This window comes from Falco cherrug, chromosome 8 (genome assembly GCF_023634085.1).
Source record: "Falco cherrug isolate bFalChe1 chromosome 8, bFalChe1.pri, whole genome shotgun sequence".
Taxonomy (NCBI): Eukaryota; Metazoa; Chordata; class Aves; order Falconiformes; family Falconidae; genus Falco; species Falco cherrug.
The window spans coordinates 11,586,302-11,607,853 of record NC_073704.1 but is presented as its reverse complement, the minus strand read 5'-3'; the positions used below and the strand labels follow the sequence as shown (position 1 = coordinate 11,607,853).

The window sequence follows — 21,552 nt, the reverse complement described above, 5'->3', positions numbered from 1 at the left end:
CTTTTCCATTTATTTTCTTTTTTTTTTCTTTTTTTTTTTTTCCTGATCTCTTTAATGGGTGTGTGTGGAGTGTTAGTGTAAGCTTTAGCAGGACTTCAGAGAATGGGTGGGTTTGTACTTGTATGGAAGACTTTTATCCTCTTTTTGCGTTGCTCTTGTATTAGGAATACAAGTATGGTTTAATAAATCACACACAGAACACTCATGTTTTTGTGAACCTGTAATGTTGTGCAGTGTTTTATGCAAGCTATAATACATGATACTGCGTCGTCCATTTAGAATGCTGTGTGCACTTTCTTTCTTTCTTTCTTTGATGTAATTCAGTTGACAGCAGTGGGGTTGTTCCTAACACACCTAGAAAAATGAACAGGGAGTAAAGAGCAACACAAGTTCACACCCAGGGTGTGCTGACTCATTTGCTTGTACTCTTATCTGTAGCAGAAAATACTTTTAGGGTACTCCTGAGGAATGCATCAAAGTAGTGTCTCAGATGTCAAGTTCAAGACGAGGTACAAGTTTAGCGAAGGGCTGTGTAAAGCCCAGAGGCTTGCAATACAATTCATAATGAAGGTGAAAATCTGTGTTTTCAGGTGGGAAAGGACTAACATCCACTGACCTGACCAATTAACATGCAGGACTGTGACGTTTTAATTGCATTTCTAATTAAACTGGACCAAAGGGTTATTTTAAATGGGTTGCTTCTGGACAAATATTTGCTGATGTGAATAAATGCAACCCTGCTTGTGCAGAGGGGTTTGGACTAGACAATCTTCAGCGGTCCCTGCCAACTTCAACTAGTCTGTGATTCTTTTCTGGGAATGCACAAGGACTTCTGCTTTTTATAAAGCAGTTTGCTTTGTGCTGTCCTTCATTTTCTGTCTGTCTGTTTCATTTGGGATGTTTCCAGTGTGTGAGTTACCTCATCTCAAGTTCCTCCTTGTCTTCTCCTCCCCTCTGCTGGGACCCAGTCACAGATGTTGATGTTTCATCATGGTGATCTATGAAACTGTTGCCTTTTTATAGTAGTTCTTGCACCTCTTAGCTCTGGGTGTTTTTGCAGTGTGAAATACAGGGTAGGCTGCAGCACCTCAGACCTAACTGTGGCTGACAAAAGCCTGGCTTTGTATCTGGATCAAAGCACCTGACACGTGCTTAAGTGGAGCCATCTTCCCCAATCTGCTAGTGGAATGTCAGTAGCTTGCTTTGCCTTTCCCATGCCAAAGCTGTCTGGACCACATTAATAGTCTGGGCCTGTGCTAAGATGCTGAATATGTTTAATCTCTTTGTTCAGAGAGCTTGGGTTGAAGCACCCTCTTAGCATGAGCCAGGGATTTACAATACGAATGGTGCGTCAGTCTGATCTGATGGCAGGCTCTTAGCTGATGGTGTAGCCATGTGCTTACTATCTTCTGTTCCTCTGGGGCTTTCCAAGGACAGCTTGGTCCTGCCTGCATGTTTTGCTGGCTCAGTTTTCAGCCAATGCTCTGTTGTGTCCTAGTTAGCTTTTTCTTCTGTGTATGCAAAAACTGGGTGGCTCTGAAAGAGAAATATCTTGCTGTCCTGTCTACAGTGTTTCTTGGTTAATAAATACAAGTTTTAAAATTGCTCATCTGAGGCAAAAAAAAAAAAGTATTATAACCGGTGCAGAGAAGTCATCATTGTTTTGGACTCTATTGCAACTTCCAAACCGAGGTGATAAAGGGTCGATACACCAAAGAATGATACCTGGGATTTCAGAGCCAATATTTTTTTTTTCATATTAAGGGTTATTTTGTTTTTGTTGATTAGATGAATGGGAACAGCAGTAATTAAATCAGCAACAAGCCTGCCAATGACTCGGGTGGGCTTGTGATGAAAACTGTTAAGTAGTTGACACAGAGCTCAAATTGCACGCCGGAACCAATGCCAGAAGTAAATCATATAGACCATTAACCTTGAGACCTGCAGAGGGCAAAATAAAGAGCCTGGCTGTTTGAAGCACCTCTAGTTACTCAGCGTTTGGAGATGTGCATGTGGGGGAGACATCTAAATAAAAAACATAAACAACTCCAAATCTGTTCCAAGTTGGCTGAAGGAAGGGAAAGGAGAGGCGTAAGTATCTGGTAGTTTTAGATGTGCTGCCATGGTGACGAGCTGATAAACTAGAGCAAAACCAGGACTAATCCATAACTGAAAAGTATAGCAGATGCAAAGTTGCAATGCTGTTTGCACAGATTCAGGTATGTAGTAGTGAACCTGCTGCTACATCCATTGTGCTCAGTCCTGCTCTCATCCTGAAGAGTGCTTGTATTTACTGCTGGTTTCCAAAGGTTACTTGTTAGTAAAAACACATACATTTATTTCTTTTAACAGCAAGTCAATGACACCTGTCAACATCTGATCCCAATCAAAGCTTTTCATGTACTGCACATAATAGGCTTATGGTACACTATCTGCTAACCATACTGTCTTCAAAAAGCTAAGCCAATTTTGGTCTGTAACTTCTGGAGCTGTTGGCTTCATATTTCAGTCACACTGTGGAAGCTGGATAGTCCTGTAAAGACTTAACATTAAAGCCTTGAGTCAGTGAAGCCACCAAGCACATGATTTACAGTAAGTGCTTAAGTGCTGTGCTAAGTGAGGGTGGATTGCCCAAGTGCCTGAAGTTATACAGATCCTTAAATGCTTTGTAAACTCAATGTTTAAGAATTTTATCCCAAAGGATGCTGTAGGAACTTCTGCTGAAATCAGGATGAAGGGGACCTCGTGCAGTGCTCAGCTGCTACAACAACTGTGTGAAAGACATTATTGCTATTATGCTTTTACATATTTTACTATGGAAAGAAAAGTTACCAGAAGGCATGATTTCTGGGTTTGGGTTTTTTTGGGTGTGTGTGTATAGTATGGTAAGAGTTTGGATAATTTAGTCAGTATTAAAACATGCCTTGAGTAGAAAACTAGTATAGGCGGGCAACGGGACAGAATTCCGGAGACAATCCATCCTTTCAGGGTTGTGAATAGTTCTTTTCATTTCCAGAGACATTTATATAAATGTTAAAACAGGAAGGAAATCATTCCATTGATTTAAAAATTGAAGTCAAAATTTCTTAGTGACTAAAACAATGACTATTCAATTAATGCCTATACATAGTCATTACCTAAACCCTCCTACTCTTGCTTCGTATGTTAATTAGCTTATCAGTCTTTTGTGCTTGCACAAATTCTTCCAAGAATTGTGGGCAGGGGTCCTCGGGATGTGGGTGGTGGTCTTTGGGAGGAAGGTCGTAGGTCTTCCTCAAGGTGTACTTTTCACCTTTTGCCAGAAAATGCTGAGTTGGGTGAGTTACCGGTTTCAATCAGCTCTTGCTATCTGTCTTTCCTCCTTGGGTGTTAGGATGCCGACAGATAACAGGTTGTCCACAGCCTCACAAGGTGTCGGTGGATAACAGGATAGCATTACAAGATGTTGACAAACACAATACACATTGAGGATGTCATTATTCTATCCTACAGTGAGTTCATACAATATCACCATTCAAAATCATGTTTATGATCCATCCCTTACAACAAATTTTCAAACTGATGTTAACACACCAGGATACTAATCTTTTAATGTTATTTACAAGTGTTAGTGGGATTGTGCACTTTGTTTTACTTGTGTTTAAAATGAGAGATACTTTAAAAACAAGCAAATAAAAAATCATGGTATAACATTCTGATTCTGTGCCACATCTAGGATTTTGCCCTCTAGCCCAAGTCATCTCAAATAATAAAAAAAATCTGCTGTTTTAAACAGAAGTTGAGGCAGTTAATGTAATAGTCCCTGTTCAGAGATATTTTGTATTTATACTATATAAATGAAGGAAGGCTGGTTTTTTGTTTGGTTGTTTGCTTTTCCTTTGATATTTAATGATGACTGAGATAGCAAACTCTTTGGGACATAGATCTTCCTCTGTCTTTCAGTAATACCAACGTTTTCGAATTCTGAAATCTTTCCTGCTATACAAGTTCCCACCAGATTAAAATAGGTGCATGTAACTTCATGCAAGGCAACATTTTTACCACATCAGAGAAGAGGTCCTGGAGTTGCTGGAAGGTTTGTTTGTGGTACGCTTTTACAGCTCATTTTCCACAAAAACATTGATACTGTACAACACCTATGTATCTATATAAATGATTTTGCCATGTGTTTGTACAGTACCTGGTACAATGCTGCCCCATTCTCAGCTGTTTCCTGAGCACTGCTGCTATCAAAATAAGCAGTAATATCTTTGGCTTGATAGGTATAAGCTACCATAAACTTGCTCACAAAAGCACTCTGGTGGAATACCTTGTTGTGCCAAGGGAGCAAAGCAAGCATAGATGGACAAGGAGCACTTCCTCTGTGGAGTGAACAGAAGAACTAAGAGGTTTTCAGTGTGGTGCCTGCTGGTTGAGGCTTACGAGTCAAAGCATGTGCAAAGTGCAGAGGGCAGATCTGCAGCATTGCGCGCTGCGGCAGTCCTCGTTCGGTGCAGGGTAGGATGGCAGCATGTGGGGCAGAGCTGTAGTGGTGTTTGGTTTCTGCTTATTGGGCCGAGTTGGTGCTGAGACATTAATCCCTTTTAGAAAGCTGCCTGCTTTGCCTTGCTGCAGCCATGGCAGTTGCTGGCAGGGAAGGGAGCCGCGGAAGCGGAGCAGCTCCTGGGAAGCAGCCCTGTGATCCAGATGGTGCTGGGGTGGCTGTGTGGGGGTTAGCGTACTCCTGCACTGTTCCCTTGACAGGGCACCACAGCATCGGGTCAGGCCTTGCAACAAGTGAGCAAAATGGGGAAAGGATTGCTCCTCCACCAAAGTGGTGCTGGTAAGAAGCCTGGTCCTGGCTGAGCACAAGAATAGAAGAAGTTGTAAAGAGATGACATAGAATGTAAAATTGTAAGAGACGATCACTTCTGCAGGGCAATTGAGCACCATTATGAGTTTGGTGGTGGTTGCAGGATTGGGGTTTTTGGTACTGCTGGTGAGCCATGTAAGCAGTGCTAAGCCTGGATGTGAAAGAGGCAAATCAAATCCTTCCCCATTAAGCAAATGATTAACTCCACGCTCCCTATGAGAATGTTGTTCATGTTGGCCTGACTCGTTCAATGTGAGACGTTTCAGGAAAGGAAAATCTTGTAGTTGGACAAAAATTTTCAGTTTCATTGCATTTTCTCCTTGATTTGGGGGGCAAGAGTGGCAAAACCCAAATAAACCCCCTAAACAGTCGAGGAAAAAGGCAGGAAAGTTTTGTGGAGGTTTTATTCTTGCACTTTCTTTTCATGTTCTTCCACTTCAGATACTACCACTGAACGGAAGTATTTACCCCAGTAGTTCTAAGGCTCAGACCTATAGGCAGGAGGAGGAAAAAGGCCACACATTCTCTTTCCCTCCTGCCCACCCCTCCGTACTCTGCTCAATTACTTTCTGTGTTCATACAAATAAAAAAGGTAATTGTTTTCCTCCTAACCTTGCTTGAAAACAGCCCTCATTAGACTCTTTGCGGGGAGGCGGATTGGATGGAACACCAGCGTGTTAAAGGGCTTCTCTGTCCGACTTGGGGAGCATCTTACGTAAGGAGCAGTCGCACCGTGGCAGAGCTGAGGGCACAGAGACAGACGGTGCCTTTTAACGTGACCCTAACTAGAGATCTTGCAGCGCCTAGGGTGGCCCTGGGTGAACAATGTGGTGGTTCTTCCCCGCCAGCCAAAGTACCTCTGCTCTGCAAGATCCATGTTGGTGTAGCCTTGCTGCTGCCTGCTGGAATGAAATCAGCACAGAGCTGCCTCTGGCCCTTTTACTACAGACAAGCTTTACAAGGGAGACAAGACTTTGTCATCTAATAGCACCCTGCTGCTTGAAGAAATGATTGGCCTTTTTATGGCATATATTGTCTTTTTCTTGTGCTTTCCTAGCTGTTTTTTTCTCACCAGATGACCCAGCTAGTGCGCTAGTGCCTAGAAGGTGTTCATGGGATTGCTTCTGAATTAAAACTTTCAGCAGTGTAGCAATATGCACCCCATGGTGCCTTGCACATCACAGAAAATGGAAGGTTAAAATCTAGCAGAAAGGCTCTTTGCTGCCCCTAGCAGCAGGACATTAGCTCAGAGGGAATGAGGCAGGACAAAATTATGGTGTATTAAATTGAAAATCACAATAATGGAGAGGAGAAGCAGCTGTGTTGGGAGCTGTCAAAACTGCAAGTAAGTATTTGGGTGGGTGAAGGAAGTTGGTTAGCCAGAAGTTAGAGCTCATTCCCCAGTTCCCTCGCTGTGGTTCAGGGATGTAGTGCATACACCCGTCCTAGTGCTCCTTCATTTCTGATTCACTGTGCTTACCGATAGAAAATTTCTTCCAATAACTACCTAGATTTTTAGTGCTTTGATAGACCTGTTTTTCATATCTCTTGCACATATTCTCTTTTCTGTACAGTAATCTTGTAAATCTTAGAATATGATACTTTAATTATCTCTCTTCAGTATTATCTGAACTTATCTCTTGTTAACTTAGTCTTTTTTTTTATAGGTCTTGCTTGACTGAAGTACAGTTGTTTTTATTGCTGCACCAAACCGGGTAGCCAAAGGGAATGAACTCCAAATGATCCTCACAGAGAAATGGCTATCAGTCTGGTGTTTTTGGAGAGGCTGCACTGGCTTTGGCAGCTCTGCTGAGCTGAGTTGCAGCTGTATGACACAGGTGAGGAGGGGGATGCTGCTGATACACAAGTGAAACCAAAATGTGTCTTGTAATATTCTGAAGTCCTGTCTGCAGTTGCATTCGGTTCAGCAGCACAGCAATTGATTACTTAAATCTGAGCTTTTTTTTTCTGCCCTGTCAGCTTTATCCTTGGCCACATCAAGTACTTGCAGCAAGTTGCCTTTGAGAATTCAGCCTTTGGCTGCTTCTAATTCAGAGGACAAGATTTTCTGAATTGTGAATAACATGCTTTTGTCCTTGCATTTCCCTTCAGTTCTGGCAAACCAGAGTTTTTTATATTTCAGCTTAGAGGGACAAGAGAGGTGGAAAAGAAAGAGTTGAAAAACGGTAGAACTGCATTCAATTCAGGAAGAACCGTGGTACTTTGCACCATCGTGGCCTGCTGGGTACAGTGGCTGTCCTGCTGCTTGTCGTGCAGCCTGGCACCAGCTCTGGTGGGCATGTAAATGAGCAAACACCTGGTTGTCACTGAGAAACTTGTCTTTCTATAATGCGAGTACAGCATTTCTGCCATATAGCAAACCTGCCTGGATTCGGGTATTAGGAGTTTTGCACCAGGTTACAATCCGGTATATATTTAGGTTTTCTTCATACATGTCCTTGGAACTAGATGCTCTTTGAGGTCCCTTCCAACCCAAACTGTTCTATATGTAGACATGCCTCACTCTACCATAGAGGTAAAGGAATGGTGATTTAGCAGTAAGTAGGCTGGGTGACAACGTAGTGACTACTTAAGCCAGTTACTTTGTGCTATGTATTCGTTTATTATTTGTGTGTGAATTTCTCACAGAACTCTCATGGTCTTATGTGGGACTCTGGGGAGATAACAGAGGGAATGACAGGGCTGCTTTAGTGCGCTGCTTACGGAGGTGTCTCTTCTGGGCTAAAGGCTTTGCTGGTGCATGTGTACGTGGCTGCAGCAGCATCACTGTGCTTGTGAGAGTCTGAGCTTCAAAAGCAAACCTTACTCTCTGCAAGTGAGAGGAAGTGTGTGTGTCCTGGGGCGAGCAAGCTGGGGGAGCTATCGTATGTTGGTGCAGTTGCACAACTGTCACCTGTAAGTGTAGGATGAAAAAGGCTGCTACAACAGAATGATTTGTGTTTATTTAGCAAATATTCCTGAGTAATTTGGTCGGCTTGACACCGGTTTGTGACGATACACTTTGAGGGGTTATTGGTGTCATCAACCAGCTTGTGCTTGGCTGGTGCTTTTTTGTGGATTTTCTTGCCCTGTTTCTTCTTGAAGAACCAGGTAGGTGTTGTTATTTAAGTATTATCTTTCTCCTAACCCCAGGAGATACATGTGACATGGTAGATATTATGACACATCAGGTTCCCTTGGTCTGTTCATCCTTGGCTTCTCATTTGGTTTAGTAATGCCTATAAATCTAGCTATTCCTGCTTCCATATAGAGCCTACACCTGTGGTTTCTGTCAGCCATGGCTATAAGAAACTGGGTAGGTGAGACCAACATGTGAAATAGCAATCTATAAATGGCTGGTTATCAGAGCTGTGATTCTGTCAAGAATTTATGGTGGTACAAGAATGAACAACAATGAATTTTCTACGGTTCGTAAAACATTAGAACAGAGCCAATTTGGGCATGCAGCCTTGTAAAGCACATGATGATGCTATCTCTGAAATAACAGTAGTTTCTTAAACACACATACATAAGAGCTGCTTCTGAAGCAGCTATATTTATACAGGATGTTTAAGAAACTGTTTCAAATATCCTCCTCAATAAGTGTATTTCATGTTTCTTACCCCCAAGTTTTATTGCTTGCATCTGCTACAGTTTTAGTTAAGTAAGGACAGTTTTCAGTAAGATTAGTTTTGCATTTAAAGTCACAGTATTATGCTGATACTCTTCTTGAAGAAGCAGCTTCCATAATCCAGTATGTTATGAAATAGTCTTCTCTGCAGTGATGTAAACAGCTATCAGCTTTTAGTAGTGGTTGGAAAGGGGAGGTAACATGCATCTTGGCAAACTAGGACAGGCACAGATGAGTGGTTTAAATTGAATGTTGGCTTATTGCAAGTTTTGTGTGTGGCGTGCTGGGAGGAGAGTGCTGGTGTCCCATCCAGACCAGGTAGATGATAACCGTGAGGTTCTCCATCATTTGAGAAGACACACGTCCTGTGCTTTCAAGCGAAAGACTTGGAGCACTCATTTTACAACAGTATGTCAGTGAAACGTTCACAGTAATGGTATTTATCCAAATATTTGTTACTTTGATTCATGATGTTGGCATCAGGGTGTTGGATTAAAGGTTGTTTGACCGTAGGAACCATTTGTGCTCAAGGGAGTATAAAACGCCGCTTTGTGTGTGATTGTGCAAATGGGACCCCGTTGTGACTGGGTGAAACGTAAGTGCAGCAGCAGCCAGGCTTCTAAAAAAAACTCAACTTGCAGAAATGGAGAAATCTGGTCCTGGGGTCCACCCAGGGGAAGCATCCAACTGCTTTTAGGTAACACGATGAAGATACAGCATTTGGCTTGATCGCTTGCTGAGAGGAAGCACTGCCTCAGGGAGTGTGGTGAGTCTTTCAGCAGTGGCATAGGACTCTGTGGCTCCAGACTCTGCAGAGGAGGAAGAAAGCCAGCCAAAGTCACATGTCAGTGTTTTGAGGGTCCCTTTAGGTAAAGTTTATTTAGCTTTCTAGGAAGCTGCAGTATTTAATCTGACCTGAAGCAGCAAACAGATGGAGGGGTATATTCTGTCAGAGGAGAGAGCTGTATTTTTGGCTTTCACTTCAAGCAAGAGGCTTGTAGGTGGCTTGCTTAGTGTTTTATGAATTTGATGCTCTATATATGGCTAAACTGGGCCTTTTTTTTTGTAAGTAACATACATAATTTTTCAGCCTCTTTAAGCTTAAACTTCTTCTTTGCCCAGAAGTTAAAAACAGGTTCCTTCAAAATTAGATGCCCTGTTAGACCATACGTTCTGCTGCGTCAGGGAGCAAGTCATTCACGTTGGCTTGACAGGGAGTTATTTATATCCTGTAGTAGGACTATGAATTTCACTTCTCAGATGAACCAGTGAATTCTGGGTTTGTGTTTACGTATCTGAAAGACAGGATTCTTTCAGAATTCTTTTCTTTATAAGGCTTTTAACTGAACAGAGGCTTTTTCCTGTTAGATTGAACTCAACTTTCATCAGTGTGTATGTTTGGAAATTTTTCTCTCTCCCTGAGACCATATCCAGTTAAAATAGGAGGAGAAAAGTGAACATTCTTGGGAGGATTTGTTCTCGTCATGTAACAACTTCTAAAATAAAAACAAACCCAAAATTGTTGCAGTGCTGCTTAATTAAATGACAGTAAAAGTTGGGGGCTTGGAAATACTGTGGTTCTCCCTTTTTCAGGGTAAGCCATTCAGCATTCCAAACTGGCTTGTGCTGGGAGAATCAGACATCACCAGCAAGGTATTTCCTGGCTCCTTTTGCCAAATGCTAATAATAATAATAACAACAGTAATAAAAATTAAAAAAAAAAACCCAAAACCCTCAGATCTAAACCAAGCCACTTGTGACTTCACTTGGCAGCACAGGCCTGCTCTACGTAACTTCTGCCTTTATTTTGTTACTCATATGCCTGCCAAGAGCTTCTGAAGTGATTTGCCCCATTCTCCCTCCCTCTCTTACCCCTGCCAAAATGAAGGCATAGCATATCATGCTTTGTGAGCCAGAGGAACATATGGGCTGGGGAAGCTTCAACCGACCAGACCGAGGGCTTGGCTGGATGTGAGGCGCCGCTCCAAGTCAGGGCAGTGCCTCGGCCACCAAGGTTGGGGTATCTCTCTCTTTGGGCTCCATCTCAGACATGCTCTCTCTCCTGAGCCCTACTGCTGCTGGAGGTTTTAATTTCTTGCTGGCTTTTCCTGGTGGTTTTCTCTCAGCTTGGGCCTCCTTTCCAATTGAGTTTGGCCAAACTGACCGTAAGAGATAGGTGCCCACCTTTTCTTCCCTGCCTCCTCTGGAGGAATAAAAACATGCTTTTTTTATATGTACCAATCCAATGAGAAAACAACTTTTGTGGGAGCACAAGGTGTCTCTATTTCGTTACATGAGTGCCTCGTCCATGTCGGATCTTAGCCCTGCTTTAGAATGCTTCAGACCCCTTGATCTGTGGTTACATCAAGGAAAGTGAAATAAAATGTGTGTAGTACTGAGTGGTGGTGAAGAAAGGGAGTTTGTATGTTAAGGGTGAAAGCCTGATCTGCTGCAGATATGCAACAAGAAGGCACAGCCCTGCCAACAAATTTCAGTGTTGCAGGGAAAAGCGTGAGAACGTTTCTGAAGTTTCAGAGTCCTGCAGAGAGTAACCAGGAAGGAACGACTGGGAATTTCTTTTTCATTGAGGGAAAAGGAAATATATGAAAACATTTTAAGTGTGAAGCTCTAAGCTGCTGAAATGGTGGTACCCTGAAGAAGCAGGCTTAGATTGTTGGTACATTAAAATGAAGTAACAGTTTCATGGTAATTGATAGTGCTTTATGACACATCAGTTACAGTTTCTGCTTTGTTAAACACTATTAAAGCTGCTTCAGTGCCTCTGGCTTCCCTTCCCTAACTGCTGGGAACTCTGTGAACCACTGGCTTGTCTGTCTCCAGCAGAGCTGGAAATGCTGCGTTGGTCCCAGCGTCCCATTTTGCCTAGGCAGCACCTGTGTTTCCTCAGGTAAAATCTAATATGCAAACGTGAGCATCACTTCTGGAAACTGCATTCTTGTGGTCCTCTGTGTATGTGTTTTTCTGAGTAGCTTTTCTTCGAATTGCTAAATTTGTTGTGGAAGAAAATGCTTTCAGTGGAGCCCAATTCTGATGGGCCTGTATGGGTTAAAAGGGAAGGAGTTCCTGTCCAGAAATCACTTTCTTTTGGCATGTTCCCTCTACATTCTCTGTGACCTCACCTGAAACCGTTTATCTGACATTGGTTTTGGGTTGAGTCTGCATTGCTGATGGTGCATTTGGCTGTAAAGATGAGATTGGTAATGGTTTAATTGATTTTCAAGGGTAGGAGAAAATGCAGTTCATGATAACCATTGTGATTTCAGGTGATGTATGCTAACTTTGATGTATGGGCTGCTCAGAGCTAATAATAACCTGTCTGACCTGACCTGCCTTGGCTTCAAAATGCTTAGTAGGAGCTCTTCATGGCTTTGTAAAAGAGATTTTGTATTTTTGTGTGTATCTGATGATAGATCTCTACTGTGAGTCTCCCTAGCTTTGCATCAGGATTTAATTATCAGTATATAAACAAACCAGGTTGCTCCAGACTTTGTCCGTGTTGTTGTGGCTCCTTAGGGTGGAGGGGCTTTCAATGAGGGGATGAAAAAGTTGTACCCTCCTGGAGGACAAAAAACCCTGTATAGACACTACTCTAGCTGTTTCTTGGGATAATGCACAATTTACGTGTGTCTCAATGGTGTTTCATGAAAGTTCAGGTTAACAGCCTGATGTATGTGGTTAATAAATACCTTGGTAGCTTTGACAGTGAAAACTGGGCACCCTTGTTGGCATCTCATGGCTACTTCAGAAGTCAGCAGCAGGCTGGAAAAACTGCATTACATTAATTTTCACCTGACCTGTTATTCCTGCAAAGTTCCTGCCAAGGAACTCAGGAGGAGACTGAGTTTTATTTCAGAGCACCAAGGAAAAATATTTAGGAGTTTGGAGATTAGTTGTCAGCACTGGAAGGGGGGCTTGCCAGAAGTAGTGACAGACCAAGCTTGTAAGGCAAACAATGCTGCACCACGGACTGACAATACCCCTCCCGTAATCTGTATTAAAAATAGGTTTTACGGCCTCCACTTTTAGCATGATCCATTCAGTAATTCATATGGCATTCCATATGTTAGGGTGAGAGGAAGGTGGAAATAGTGGGAGTCAGGGAAAAAGACACTGACTGATCCAGATTCTTATGCCATTTCAGTTCAGTTAATTGCATGCATTTAAAGTGTTGTAACGTGAGCAGATGGGGTGTTTCACAGTTATGTGGGGGGTGTGTGTATATATATACATATATATATATATATGAAATTCTCTAGCACTTGATTCCACAGGGCTGCACTGAGGCTTTACCAACCACAGACTGGGCGTGTATGGGGGAGAGGATGACAGTAATCAGTAGTGGGATGGGTTGAGTGATTGATCTAGTACTGGGATCCCCCAAACCACATGAGATGTGCTTGTGGATATTTAGTGAAGAGTCCAGTAGCCTGCAGCTTTGTTGCATTTGGTGGCAACCTCAAGGCGCCCTAAGGTTGTCATGTCTCCTTGTTTGAAGCCACCCAGTAGTTTTCCTCAGTCTGGGGAATGACCCTTTTAGAAGAAGGAGAATTAGCCCTGGAAGCAGGGACTTTGTTTCCTGCAATGTTGCAGGGATGTGGGTTCCCTCCTCTTGCTAAGACTGCTGGAGCAGCCGGGCTGCCAAGCTCTGTGTGCCAGCAAGCACTGTCCAGCTCACGTGATGCTCTGGTTACAACCAGGCTAACAGGTGATCTGAGCACGGGGGCAATCCCGCTTCCCCCCCCCGACTCTACAGTCTCCCTGCTCCCCCTCGCTGGCAGTGCCAGCGCTCAGGCTGTGATGGGACCCCGAGTCACTGGGCCACGTGGGATGAAAGCGCTCCGCTTTTCCCAGCCATTTTCTGGTCTCGTTCCCCTGGCTGTGTCCCCGCCTGCCTGCCCTGCACCCTGGCCCCTTCAGCACGGGTGCTCTGGGGGCAGGGGCAGCCTGCCTCTCCGTGCACCCCACCACAGCAGGAGGGTGGCAAACAGGCTGTCTTCCTCGCTGCTACAGCCTTTTGAAGAGTATAGTAAAGCAGATGGCGCCGTGCTTATACATAATAAACAGCAAGCAAATGAATAAGCCTGTTTGTCAGCCTGGGCTTTGCTCTGCGCCATCTATCCCTTGATCACAAATGCTGGGCCTTTCTGTTGGAGCCTCTGCTCCTGCTGGGAGCTCACTGGGAGAGGTTTGCCGGGGGGGGGGGGGGGGGGGGGCCCTCCCGGCTCTTCCCTGGGGGCAGCCAGGCCTTCAGCAGGGCATTGATGGAGGGTTGGGCTTTGTTTAGTGCAGTGTCATTTCTCTGAATCTTCAAGTAAGACAGAAATGTTGTTTTTAAAATTATTTTTTCCTGTTTTTCTTACCTTATAGAATTCTGTGGCCAAGTCTTCCATTTTTAAGAGGTTGAATGGACCTGGCTACGTCAGGGGTTTGGCTGTCTTTAACTTAGACTGGTAGAAACATTTGATTTGTTTGTCCAAGGTCATCATGAACTGTAAATGGTTTGGATCCGACTGCTCTTTATTTACAGGGATTTTGTTTGGGTGGAGGTTTTTGTGTGTGTGTGTTAGTCCTCTTCCCAGTCCATACACCACTTGCTGCCAATTTTCAAGGTGCATTCTCTTTGCTTTTTTTCTTCCCTGCTTCCCCTCCACATGGACTGGAAGGTGTGAGGAAGCAGCTTGTGGCAGCTAAACCGTGGTGCTACCCAGGGAGGATTCCCATGTCATACTGTGCCAGCTGAAAGTGCATCAACAGGTCCCAGCTGAGATACCACTTCATGGTGCAGGCGACTGGCATTTGTTTGCTGTGCAGGTGATAAAAGGTTGCGGTACCTAGTACTCTGGAGCTGGTTTGGGACCGAAGCCTCAAGCTGCTGCAGTGTAGATAAAATGTAAACAATACAATAATTGTTTGCCGTACTAGTGGGTAAGGAAGGCCAAATGTGGGGAAGAAGCTGGGTTGCAGGAACTATTTTCTCACCCAGTTTCTGGAAGTCAGGGCAGAGATGCAGGAGCTGGACTGGTCTCTTGCCTCTGGTTCCAGTGAGCTACTTTGCGCCTTATGGCCTCTTTCCTCCTCCCACCCATTATCTCATCTCATGCATTTATTTCTTAGCAGGTGTTTGTGCAGTGCCCTCGTGCTGAGAGTGCTTTCACTGCTGAAGAGGTTTTGTAGGCTTCAGAAGGAGCATAATAAAAATTGACTGGGCAGTGCAGGCAAGGATCAGCTGTCACTACCCTTGGTGTACCCAGGGGGAAATAAGGAGATTCAGTCCAGTGCTTTTCAGGAATGAAAGATTAATTCAGGATGAGAGAGTCTTTTGGTCTTTTAAAGGGGCAAAACCTTGAGCCACGGAAATTAAATAGCAACATGTGGAGTGGTAGTTGAATAAAAATAAAATGAGATGGCAAAAAAAGCCTTAAGCTTTCTAGTTTATCTTGTTCTCAGAGTTCTCTATCAGATGGCAAACACCTGCTCAATGCATGGATATTAGGGGCATGCTGTCAGGAGACTTATCTTCAAGTGATACCTGCCTTTTGCACTCTGCCTTCTGCTCATCAGATTGCATGTTGCAGGGTAGAAGACATGTGCTGGTCGCAGTGACTTATTTTTCAAGTTAATGAAGTGTAAAATCATTTCTACCAAGGCATAACAAAATAAAATAGTGTTTGGTTATTTCTATCTCGGCTATATTTTGGAGTCAGTCTGAACCAATGTGTGTGTATACTTATTTATAAAATATAGCTTTGTATAGAGAAGGTTCCTACACTTGGTTTCTCCCTTGTTCAAGGGGATGGAAAGAGACAAGAAAAAAAGCTTGAAGGTTAGGTGGGGAAAGTGGAGAGAAAACTGCTCCATTTTGCTTGCCCCAATGGCATGCACATTGAATTTTTGAAAGCAGTTTGACGACAAGGTGCAGCACATGTAAACAGCTTTCACTTGAAGATTGATGCACGCATTGCAAAACGGTAATTTTTTAGGCCTTTTCACACCACTGTGAGATGATTAAGCCATGCTTGATCTGCTTAGGATGAAGCAGAGCAGGGGGCAAGAGGGAATGAGAGCCAGAGGGTGGAGGAATGTGGTGAAAGATGCACCAGGGACACTGTGTGGGTTTGGGGCATGGCTGGGAGTAGGTGTTTATACCATGTGTAGGATGACCTGGCCGGGGACATGTGTTTAGCATGTAACCAAGGATCTGCAACATGTTGCAGCGGGGGTGTAATGTGGCTGTGGAAGCCTTGCTCTTGGGGGGGCTGGGAGCTTGCAGGCCTTCAGGGGGAGCCTGGGTGGAGGGCAGGCACAGCCCGCAGCAGTGGCAGTGGGCAGGTGCTGGGGCAGAGTTCATGCAGGCCTTGAAGATGCGGATGATGGAGAAAGATGGTAAATTGAGTGGAAGGGAACAGAGATACAAAGAAGCAGCAGGAAGGGGAAAGACATGGATGGAAGCCACAGAGTCAAAGAGAATTGTTGAATATTGCAGCAAACAGGTTGAAGAACAAGGGAAAAAAAGGTGGAAGAAATGGAGTCCTAGTAATGTAACTGTGTATTCCACATTTATCTAAATCTAGATTTATATACATTTGTCCTATTTATAACACAAAAACATGTCAGAATTATCCTAAATCTTTCAGGAGAAAACATTGGTTTCTTAGCCTGAGAGCATTGTGAGGTTCAGGGCAGGAGAGCTGCTCTTCCCTGCCGTCCCCATCAGAAGTGACCCCTGGGTAGCGACTCAGGAAGCAGAAATTAGAGAAGATAACCTCATCCTTTTATTTTTTTTTCTTCTTTCTTCCTTAAGTGCTTGAATACTTCTAAGTATTCACAGCTTGTAATTGGTTTAATAATTGATAGATCCTGTTAAACTCTAGAGTAACAGAGTATTTTGGAATTTGGGAAAGGTGGGAGACAGGAATCAGCTAGTCTGTTTGACAGTCAGTCAGATGGGGCATGTGTAGGGATGTCTTTTTGCTGAGAAGATGCTCTTAAATCTCTCCAAAAGGTGTAAGGGAAAACAAGCTCTTTTGTCCTACCAGTGCCTTTCACTGAATGTTGGTGTATGCTCCTGATGTGACTTGCCTCTCTAATGTTGAACTCTGCCCTCAGGAGGGGCTGAAGAAGAGAACAGAGAAGAGATCTGTGAGTGTAAGTGTGGGTAACAGCCGCAGGAAGGAAATCTGATTTGAGAAAGCTGTTTTCATTAGGGCCCCCTTTTAATGGACTAATGGTGGGGGGTCAGCAACTGGAAATGGCCTAAATCCAGCAAAAAGAATCAGCAAGTACTGTCTGCTGGGGGAACAAAAAGGGCTGGAAGAAAAGTGTGTTTCCCAGCATTGCAGTCGTTAAAGTTCAGATTATTTCCAGCACCCAGGTGTAACCAGTCAATGCTTTTTGAGAAACAATTAGTGTGAGTTTTTTCTAGAGCTCCCAGTCCTTTGATGGCCTTAACAGATGACATCTTGTACCAAAGAATTGAAATATCCTGGAGAAAAATCACAAATTAACAAAGGCTTAGGTGGCTTTACCAAATGTGAAGTTTTCTGACTCTTGACCTGCAACTTCCTGCAGCAGGTGTAGGTTTCCTGTGTTTTGTTTGCATGCTGGGTTTTTATGTGTGAAGGCTGGTTATTTTGGCATGGACCTATATTTTTTTATTAGTAAAGCTGTTCATGATTTATTAATAACTTTTCATGGTTTTCCTTTATTAAGAAGTGTGATAAATATTTATTTCTCTCTTCTTCAAAATGTCATCTCTGAATAGCAAAGAATAAGAAATTTAGTTGAAGTGAGGATTAGTAGTTTTCAAATAAATGCACAGGCTGGTTTTGTCCCTTAAAAATCTCACATATGCAATGAATAGAGAATACATCCCATAATGAAAACCTATTCCTTTTCCAGAAATCTCTTGTCCTGTGAAAGCTCTGTCAGGCAGAAGATTTATAACTGAGTGTAAGCAATGAAAATTTGAAGGGTGATGTTGCTAGTTGTCCAGGTTCTGAGGTTTTTGGTTTGCATTGTTGGAAAGCAAAAATAATTAATGAAGGCAGTACAAAATACTAGACGGTTTGCAAGTCCTATGAATAAGGGCTGCTATTAAGGGAGGTGAACCCCAAGATTAACATACTTGAGTTGCCATGGGGTTTGGTTTCTAGTCTGAGCTGAAGTCAAGGCTCAGTTGTGGGAGGTAGGTGTGTGTCTTTGGGGGTGACTTGTACTGAGGTGGGTGGGATGAACGGCCCCTCGAGCTCCCTCTCTGCTCATTGGAATGCTGCTGAGCCACGGCACAGCGGGCTAAGTGTTTTTCCAAGTTTGCAGCAAGTTCTGTAAAGAGGGACGAATCCCAGGAAGGCTCAAGAAAATAACACAGTTCCTAAAAGCCAGGAGTTACAAAGGTGAGTCTACATGTTAGAGATCCCCAACAGCTAAATAAGATAATGCAACCCCCTGCCCCTGTTCCCATAAAACTGGGTTCTGTCCATTCTGCTTCTGTGTCTCCATGTGTGTACCTGCAGCGTACAGCCAAGAACAGGGTCTGTCCTGCCACACTTACCTGGGTTGAGTAGCTGTTACAGCTCGTCACCCTGCTGATTGCAGTGGGGATATTCAGAGGACAGCAGAAGGTGACTTGAGCAAAGCTAGCAGACCAGAAAATGCAATCTTTGTGTGGAGTTGGGAAGAAGTCCTCTGGGTGTGAAGGGTTGCAGGAGGGCCACCCTACTCCTTTTTTCAGGGCTTTTTTCAGGTGGGGCTGCAGACAGGTTGTGCTGTGTTGTGTTGCTCTGTTGCATTTTCTATCTTAACTTCTTGCGGAGTGGAGTTGTTTCCCATCGACTTAGCTGTGGTGAGCAATGAAGCTAGAGTGTAAATCTGAAAATGCCTTTGTGGTTTGCATGACCATGTTCACGGGGCTTGGAAAGGTTTGCAAGAGTAGCTTTTTGAGTGAATATATCAATAGTTAATTTGGACTTCGTTACCCTTGACAGAGCTTTAGGTTCATGACAGGTTGCTAGTAGTCCCCTCTGTGCATGCTGTGGAGTTGTGGGTTAGTTTCTTTGTTTGCTGTGGGGTTTTTTTGCCCCCCATTCCCTCCTCCTAGGAAATTTATTTAATCTCATCTTTTCTGTACTGTTTTTGAAGATGTAGCTTTTTATTCTTTATGATGAAAACAATGCATTTCAGTCTTACTGAATACTTTTCTCCCAAAATATGGCAGTGAGCCAGTAAAATTAACGTGTCCTTTGTTCGTCTCTGTGCAGTTTGGTTGCTCAGAAACAGTCTTGTGCAAAACTCAAGGCTTCGAACCAGAGGCAGGCATTGAGTGTGTGTGACTCCACTGCTGGTGGCCTTCAAAAGGTATCGGTGGAAATTCCTCAGTGCAAGATTCAGCTCCTAAGAAGTGATACCCTCCTTTCTTTTTTTGGTTGATTTTTTGCTAGTAATGTTGGTCCTGACTTGGTCTGTAGGGCCAACTTCCAAAAGCAATGAAAGCCCAAGCTCCCATCAACTATGTACAGAGAATCATCAGAGTTAAGAAAAGTTTAGAAAGCTGGATGCTTGTTAATATTCATCCTTAAATAAATTATGAGGCTAAAAAATGTAAACAAGTGACACTTTATATTTTGCTACAGCAGTCTCCTATCCTTGTTTAATATTGTTAGTGGAGAGCTTGTGTCCGAAAGGGTGTTCAGTGACACCATCAGTTGAATAAGGTCTTTTAGATGGGTCTGTCTGCATTAGTAATGAGAATGCTTGCTCTCATTTTACAAAGGAACTATTTCTTTTAAATATAACCCCCTCCTTCCCAGCCCCCCCCCCCCCCCCCCCCCCCCCCCCGCCAAGATACCATCATCAGAGTTCTCATTACAGCCCTCTTTCATCCCTTTATCTAATGTTGGCTGAAAATGCCTTTGTCTTCAAGTTCCTTCAATTATTAATGATTCCGTTGTATTCTTTTTGCCAATTGGTGCAGAGAGAACCTTGGAGCAAATGTGTATTAGTTATTCCATTTATTCTCTCCTCTTCATTCCTTCTGCGGTCTTTCTTAATAGTGTTGCTCTCCTGGGTTTTCACTTGCAGGTTCCGCATCATTGCTTGGGTTTTTTGCTCAAATATAAGAGCTGTTGTGTCCCAAAGACTGGCTTTGATTCTGAAACCTTTTAAAAAGAGGTAAGGAGCCTTCTTGCAAATGCTAGGAGCATCTGTGTTTTTCAGTCTCTACTTTGACATTTGTAAGTGGACAGACACCTTCATCTGAACCAATCCCACTCTGTGGACCAGCTGGAAGTCTGGGAGATGGCAGGTCGCAGACCTAGCAAAATGTTGCTCCCAGACCCTAATGTATGATCTCAATGGCACTGTGGATAGACAAGGGCCAGCCTTGGTGCCCTCCCCAATCCATTGAGGTGCTCCAGCAGCAGAGGGTAGCAGGACATAGGATTCACGTGGAAGAGCTTAGGCCTTGTCACACTTGCCTTGTCCTCTGAGAGACCAATTTAATGTAGTGGGAGCAATGTTGGTGCAGTGCCGTGCTCCCCTTGGTATGCCTTTTCCAGCCCCGGTGTCCTTGGAGCTGTAGGCTTTGTGGCTCTCTGAATGCTAATGGCAGGTTGGGTCTGGGGCTGAGATCCCCCGCACCATGGCTGGTGCAGGTTAGAAAGGTGTGGAGGGAGCAGTGTTGGTGCAGTGCCGTGCTCTGCACCGGGGATCCTGATCTGGCTTCTCGGGAAGCCTCCTGAAGTATGGCCAAAAGGCAATATGAGTCAGTCCTGTGGCCCAGGTGAATTTTGCGGGGGGCTGTACCAGTTGCCCAGTCTGTGCACAGTTGCATGGCTGTAGAAACCATGTGCCTGTAGAACAGGACAACAGGATCCTTATTCACTCCGAGGAGGATGCCAGCATGTCTAGGCACTGTCCTTGATGCTTTTTTAATAAAAATAATAAATAAATACATTTTGAACTTCCTCAGTAGCTGGGTTTTTTTTTTTAAATACCACATCAAAAAATCATCTTTGCTTTTAATTAGCTCAGTGAATTCCTTTATCCACACACTCCCACACCCCACACACACCCCCCACTCCCCCGTTGTTTTAGAATGCAATTGCTTGCTTGCGTTATCTTCACAAATTAGATACCCTGGAAGATTTTTATTACTGTTTGGTATTCTGTACTTCAGAGAAACCTGTCTGAAAACATGTGCTTTACAAGGAAAGATTAGAAGAATGTTTTCCCAAACTCCCTTTTGCTTGTGTCTGGACTCTCCCCAGTTTGCCAATATCTTTCTTACTGTGCAAACCCCAAATTTTGGCACTTCGCCAGCTGAGACATCACCACCAACAAAGAAAAAGGAATAATTATCCCAGTGTTTTAGGGACAGCATCCCCATTAGGATAAATAAAACTGATTTCTTTTTTTTTTTTTTTTTCCCCCACAGTAAGCCTTTTCCTGCCAAGCTACTGCCTAGCTACTTCTGATTTGTCTAGTTACGTGTTTGAGGCCTCGTCTCTCAATATGCTGTTCAGTCCGTTTCTTTTAGATTTGGGAGATGCTCTGCAGTATGCTGCAATGATCTTCATTTTCAAAGATTCTTTCCGAAGCGTGACAGGCTCATCTCATCTTGGGGTCAAACCCAAATTCTATAAATGCAGAATCGGGAGGCAATGAGGTTAATTTGTTGGGATTTGTTACTGACAAACTCATACTGTCAGTAGTATTTTTTAGCCACAGTCTTGTCCTGTAGGTGCTTGTAAACTACTTTTTTGTTTAGTTTTTCCAAAACCTTTGCAAGGATGAGGCTTAACTGACTGGTTTGTAATTTCCCACAGCTTCCTTTCAAGAGGGAGCGTGACATTCTATCTTCTCTGGGATCTGTTGTGAAACCTTAAGTACTCGTCTTGAGTCAGGGAGGATTCACAAAATTTTCTGATGTATCTATCTTGTTTTGAGTGTTTCTGAAGCTGCTCTTTCCTATTCTGACCTGAGGTTCTGCTTCTTTTTAAAATTAATTATATGCAGTATTTGCTCACTGTTGATCTTACTTGTGAAAATTGAG

General features: G+C 43.5%; 1 protein-coding gene across 35 annotated transcripts in view; it reads left to right on the top strand.

Moving 5' to 3' along the window:
- The window catches only part of MAP2 (microtubule associated protein 2), a 235,163-nt gene that overhangs the window by 65,307 nt on the left and 148,304 nt on the right, over positions 1–21,552 (top strand). For 2 of the 35 annotated variants that reach the window (XM_055718912.1, XM_055718907.1), the window contains exon 1: positions 17,785–17,896. The exons of the other annotated variants lie outside the window; for them this stretch is intronic. The gene's annotated coding sequence lies outside the window, so the exon portion shown is untranslated. Of the gene's footprint in view, positions 1–17,784; positions 17,897–21,552 lie in introns of those variants that run through there. 35 annotated transcript variants of the gene reach the window in all.